Raw genomic sequence first — 6,902 nt, forward strand, 5'->3', positions numbered from 1 at the left:
ACACAGTGGCTAGCAGCCCTCTCTGACCCTCTGACCCTGTAAAACCCCCTCCTTGTCTTCACATCCTCAGTGGCTAGGCATTCTGGTAGTGAGACGCCTCCCTGGGAACAGAGATTTCCAATACCTCCCACCCCCCTGTGATGTGGGAGAGTCTACACCCCTGGTGTAGAACCACAGAGATTTAGCTATCCAGGAGCAAAGCCAGGCAGAGCTGGTCCTTAGTCCTTGAGTGGGACAGTTCTTCCTGGGGCATTCTCTCTCACACTAGGGTTAGTGGCTCTATATTCATTTCTGACCATACTTCAAGTTTATAGTTAATAATTCTTTATATAGCCGGGCAGTGGTGGTGCACACCTTTAATCCCAGCACTTGGGAGGCAGAGGCAGGTGGATCTCTGTGAGTTCGAGGCCAGCCTGGTCTACAAGAGCGAGCTCCAGAACAGGCTCCAATGCTATAGAGAAACCCTGTCTCAAAAAACCAAAAAAAAAAAAAAAATTTATATGAAACCTTCCCGTCTTAGGCTACTATGAGGGTTTTCTCTTGTGATAGGGCCTAGGCTGGTAGACCAGCTTTCTTAGCATCTCTCTGAAGAAGCTTTTGGCCAGGGGAACTGGCTCAGTGGGTAAAATAATTGCCGTTCAAGTATGGCGACCTGAGTTACGATCCCCAGCACCATCATAAATAGCCAAGGATAACCCTGTAAGACTATAACAGCAGCACTGGGGGAGGGGGAGGGCTAAGGGCTGGATCCAGCTGAGCTAAAGTACCATATCCAGGTTTAGCGGGAGACCCTGTCTCAAAAAAGTGGAAGACCAATAGAGAAAGATGCCCAACATTGACTTCCGGCTTTTATATAGACAGACTCCGGTGAAAGTGCATCTGTGTACTTGCACGTGTGCGTGCTTGCACCCATGTGTGTGTGCATGAACGAGTCACACACATGCACCTGGGATCAAGCATACGTGTGCTCAGACATGCTAGGCAAGTGACTTAGTTAGGGTTTCTATTGTTGTAATGAGACACCAAGACCAAAAAGCAAGTTGGGAGGAAAGGGTTTATTCAGTTTTCACTTCCACATTGCTGTTCACCCCCAAAGGAAGTCAGGACAGGAACTCAATCAGAGCAGGAACCTGGAGGCAGAGGCCATGGAGGGGAGCTGCTTACTCGCTTGTTCCTCATGGCTTGCTCAGTCTGCTGTGTTTTTTAAAATTTAATCTTCATTCATATACTACATTTTGACCACAGTTTCCCCTCTCTCCTCTCCTCCAAGACCCCCCCTTTCCTCTCTCCTAGAGATCCATTTCGCTTTCATTTTCCTTCAGAAAAGGGCTGGCTTCCCAAGGATATAAACCAAACATGGCATATCATATTGCAAAAAGACTAGGCAAATCCCCTCATATTAAGGCTGCATGATGCAACCCCACAGGAGGGAAGGGGTCCCAAGAGCAGGTGAAAGAGCCAGGGACACCTCACAATTCACTGTTAGGAGTCCCAAAAGGACACCAAGCTACACAACCATAACATATATGCAGAGGACCTAGGTCAGTCCCATGTAGGCTCTCTACCTGTGAGCCCCTGTGAGACCTGGTTAGTTGATTCTGTGGGCCACTTTCTTATGATGACCTTGACCCCCCTGGCTCCTCCAAGTCTCTTTACTCCTCTTCTGCAGGATTCCTTGAGATCTGCCTAATGATTGACTGGGGGTCTCTGCATCCTCTCCCATCAGTTGCTGGATGAAGCCTCTCTGATGATGGTTATGCCAGGGTCTGGTCTATAAGTTAGCAGAGTATCATTGGGAATCATTTTATTGACAATGTTTTTTTTTTCTTTTCCTCTGAGTGTGTTTGGCTCTCTCCTAGGTCCTGGGTTTCTAGACAGTGTCATGGTGAGCCTCCTCTAGTGGCACGGGTCTCAAGTTGGACCAGTCATTGGTTGGCCACTCCCATGAGTCCCTTACCCCAGCACACATTACAGGCAGGAAACATTGTAGGTCAAAGGTTTTGTGGTTGGGTTGGTGTCCTAATCCCTCCACTGGAAGGCTTTCCTGGTTATAGAAGATGGCCTGCTCAGGCTCCATATCCCCCATGACTAGGAATTTTCATGAGGGTCACCCTCACAGATTCCTGGGAGCTTCTGTTGCACTAGGTGTTTACTTGGCCTCTGGTATGCATCTCAGTTCCAGTTGTGTCTTCCCGTACTCTCTCCCCCACACCCCATCGGTTCCCTCTGTTCCTGTCCCGGCTCCCTTCACTGATGGGCTATGGTGTGGAAGTGTAAGGCAAACAAGGCATTTCCTCCCCAACTAGCTTTTGGTCATGGTATTTCATAATAGCAATAGTAACCCTAAGACACGCATTAAGGATTTTATTTAATGAATTCACCAAGATGTTAGGATCTAGACAATAGCCACATTTACTATTAGAAACATTGAAATGAACATGTAAGCTTTCTTTGGGAGATTGTGGCAATGGGAGAAAGGTGTCCCTTCACTGGACAAAATTCATTTGCATGTCTGTGGACTATAATTATCGGCTATGGTTTATCGGAAACTTGCAGAATTGTAAAATGACTCCAACAGGAGGTTTACTAGTAAGGGAGAAGAAACATACATATTAGGTAGACAACAGTGCCTGCCAAATTAGTTTGTTTGTAATTTAAAGTCTAATTTATCCTTGATCTAAGATTGGCTTTTATGGTTGGTTTATTTACTTGTTAATTTAGGCAGGATCAGATGTTGTTCACAACGGTCCAGAAACCTATGTAGCTGAGGCTGGCTGCAAATCCTGATCTCCTCCTGACTACCTCCAGAGTGCTCAGCTCCAGAGTGCTGGGATTACAGGCATGGGCCACCGTGCTCAGCTGGCAACTCCTGGTTTCATTTTTTTAAAATTAAATATTCATTTTATTTGGAATTTGGTGATATAGGACTAGAGAAATAGAGAATCATGTAGTTTTAGATGTGCGGCCAGATTTCCAAACACGATTGACTGCCCTAATATTTCCTGCATTCATTGGTCTTGTTCTGTATTAGCAATGATTCTTTTACTGACTCGCATTTGTCTCCAATGCACACAGGCAACCCTTTCTTTGACCTTCCTTTTTTATTCAACACATCCCACATACAAATTTATCTTCCTTCAGAATAATGTACTTAATTCTCTAGTTTTTGACGTCTCTTAATTTTCAAGTGCCCGAGACAATGCTGTTTTGTTTTCCCCATCCCATCCCCCAGATTAAATGGTCCACCCCTTTAAGCTCCTACAGCTTGCTCAGACTCTGCAATAAATAAAACTATCTAGAGCCAGAGAATTTGAATAGGAGTGCGCTGTGTTTCAAAGTGTGTGATCTGCGATTTCTTTTTTGAATTTTTACTGTTTTAATTCCTCATTTACAGAGGTTTTGTTTTTTTCTTTTAATCAGTAATCAGTGATGTTTTATCAAATGATTTGGCCGTCTAGGGACTGATAGGCCATCGTGGTTGTATATTATTCTTTAAACGTCATTCTAGAATTAATCTAGGATTTCATTTGATATCCTTGCATCAAATGCTTTTGCAAATGGGAATGCAGGAAGCTGGGAGCCGGCACTAGCTTGCCAGCGTGGGGAAGAATGACTTAATTTAAGAAAGATAGGAGACCCGGGGCTATTTGTCTTCTCCTTGAACAGAGATGACCTTCTGGAACTGAGGAAAACCACAAAATTTCCAGCCGCGGATTTTGTCTAAAGCGCGTGCAATTCCGAATATCGACGCTGGATGGCGCGCGCAGACTGTAGAACGAGAGGACGATCGCCAGGAGGGTGGTGGCGGCGGCGGTGGTGGTGTTGGAGAGGGGAAGGGAAAGAGAATCAGCAGGCTCCAGGCTTTTCACTGGCCGCTTTTGCGCTAGGCTGCGGTCAGGATGGCACTGCCTCTTTGGACAGTTCCTCTGGGGAGCTAATACAGAGGTCCTTGGCTCTCTGAAACGGACTTCATTATTATTTTGACTATACGAGCTTATGTGGTACCGTGCGACAATGATGCAGCGGGCGTGGCTTACTGTGGATTCTCTCACTTGCTGTAGTGAAGCTCCACCCTGAGGCCAGCATGGTGCTGCTGGCTGGGCTCCATTTTCCAGCTGGACCACTTACGGGGTCTACAATAAGGCAAAGCTTCCTGGGTCACTCTTTCTTTGGAGAGGGGTTTGAGACTGGGAGTAAGCTGATTAGCTAGGTATGTAAGACACATTGAACTTTGCACAAAGTTTCTGGGAGCCACATGTTTGGCTGTGTAGGTGGGTTAGGCCCCTAGCACTATGTAAGACCAAAAGTCAACCTGTAAGCCCCACCTGTCAAAGGACCCAGTAACTTCCTGGAATGCTGGGAGTTGTAGTTCTTGGAAAACAACAATGCCACATGAGAAAATGAGATGCCTAATGGTTTTGTCCTTAAAAAGTCCCTACAACACGTGTCTCATAGCTACTTGCTGGGAATTCCAGAGACTGGTCCTAACCAAAGTCTATCCCTATCAGTATTTAATTAAAGCTTGCTTCAACTGGATAAAAATTGTGGAACTGAGTTTTCTCTTGCGAATTTCAGAATTATCATTTGCAGTCCACAGTAAGATAAAAAAGACCCTCCCAGCCCAAATTCTGGAGCTAGGCTCTTCATTGGCTCCATGCTCAAAAAAGAGATATATAGTAAGAGTGTTTTCTTTTTATTTCTCTATCTCTTTTTTTTTAATGGAGGTCTCTTTTTTGGTAAGTCATAGAAACTTTTTTTTATAGCTATCTGTGACATTTTCCTGCCCGGTTTCTGAATTTTGGTTACAAGGTACTCTATCTGGAAGGAGGAAGGATCTGATCTGATGAGGTCTATGCATCCCCATTCAGGTCAAAGGGAGACAACTCACGACCCCCTGGTTAATTCTGGTTAATTGGGGTTTTTTTTTTTAGCTTGTCTCTAGTTTTTTCCTTCTTTTGATCTTCCTTGAGAGCACTCTAGTGACACTGGGGGCCAGTATGCTCAAGCGGTTCAGAGAGCCCTGGAACATGGGTGTTTGTCAGCAGGGTTTCAACACCCAGGCTACACAACGGAACTGAGGAACCATAGGGCATTTCACAACGCCGGCGGCCAACCTGAGAATTTGGACAGGCTCAGCAAGGATTTGGGAGCTGAAGAAACTCAGAGAGGCCCAGCCTCTGATGGGTTCCTAGAGTCTGGGTTATAAGGGAGCTATTTAAAAAAGTGACCTCCTATTTTGTTAAGAGAGTTTCTCTTGGTCAGACTGGTGGACCTCTGAAGCAGAGGACTCCAAGGGTTAACCGCCATCCCGCGTTTCCTGTTGTTATTTGGTTCTGTGTTTTCTGTTGTGGCTTTGATTCTGTGTCTTGTCTTGTGGGGTGTACCTGTTGTTTGCATTCTGACGTGGCGTGACTGGGTAGATGAATGGCAGGACCGATACGCTGCTCTTGGAGATGTCTCTCTGGAAACAGTGGAGCTTTTGAAGAACGGGGTTCAACAGTAGGATGTGTCGGTGCAGGATGCAGTACTTGGGGCCTGGGTGCAGCTCTGAAGAAAAACTCAGGGCCTCATTCAGAAGCCAGCAGGAGCCCCCCACTTTGGCTGAGCCCCCTTGAAGCTCCCCTGCACAGCTGGAGAACCCACTCCAGTGCCGCGGTCTGTAGCTGCTGACTATGAGGCTCAGGAAGTTGCCCAGCAGCTACTTTCGCCAGCTGTGGCTGTATCAGAAGGTCCCATTACCCTCTCTCCTTTGGAACTGGGGGAGGTATGGAAAGTTTTGTCTGTTTGAATGTACGGATGTGACCACTGTATGTTGTTTCTGACTGGTCTCCCCTGAATGTGTGAGCTTACTGTGTTCTGTGTTTCTTTGTTACAGCTCAGTTGTTACTGCTGCAGCCAGTGATGGCCTAGGAACTCAGACTTTATCTCTGGGCTCTCTGGCACTGGAGCTGATGTATTAGGGATTCAAGTATCAGTTGGGTATCAAGAATATTAGTGTTGTTTTATGCGGTTCTACTTTATTAAAAGACTGGCTCTGGAATTGAGTTACGGCTTGCCATTTTTTTTTTTTTCAGATATAGACATTCTTTTAAAGTCTCTATGCCCAGGGAGAAAAAGTGTGACAGGAAGAAAAGAAAAAGCAGAACACCTAATGGGATTATTGGTCTCATTTAATTGCCAAGACCTATTATGAACTTTCTATATCATGGGATTTGCAAATTTATTGGCTATTGGTTAAAAGTCTGTAATATTTGTAACAAAACATTAACTTAAAACTCATAACATGGGTTGATAGTTGAAAGTCTGTGCAAAGGTAATCTTAAAGGAACCACGTGCCATGATTCTGTTTGGGGATATAAGCAACACGTGCGTGGCCTGCTGCCTCAGGCAATCATGCGGCTGGCAGTCATCTTTGTGAGGGTCGCAAAAGAAAGATGTCCTATGGCGTCACCACCATCTTGATTAAGGGCAGCCGTGTGGTACGGGACCAAGGTGATAACAGATCTCCAAAGATGCTTTTGAATTGGGATGCCTTTCTGTTCCTGCCCTGTCCTGAAAACAAGGCCATTGAAAGATAGGACCTAAAAACAATGCCTTTTAATGAGGTATTCAATATGCACCTCCACGCATACATAGACAAGAATGTACCATGCTGGCAGACAGACTTTATAGTAAAAGTCACTCACGTGGTGTTGGTTTTAGAGACCTTGTATCGTTGGGGATCAACTTTGTCTTCTGCAAATTATGATTGTTCCCCATGGCTTTACTCTTGAAATAGATAAAAATGTATTTTATTTTGAGAGATTTTCTTCTTCTTCTTCTTCTTCTTCTTCTTCTTCTTCTTCTTCTTCTTCTTCTTCTTCTTCTTCTTCTTCTTCTTCTTCTTCTTCTTCTTCTTCTCC

This window comes from Alexandromys fortis, unplaced genomic scaffold, assembly GCF_014885135.2.
Source record: "Alexandromys fortis isolate MF-2015 unplaced genomic scaffold, M_Fortis_MF-2015_v1.1 scaffold_80, whole genome shotgun sequence".
NCBI lineage: Eukaryota > Metazoa > Chordata > Mammalia > Rodentia > Cricetidae > Alexandromys > Alexandromys fortis.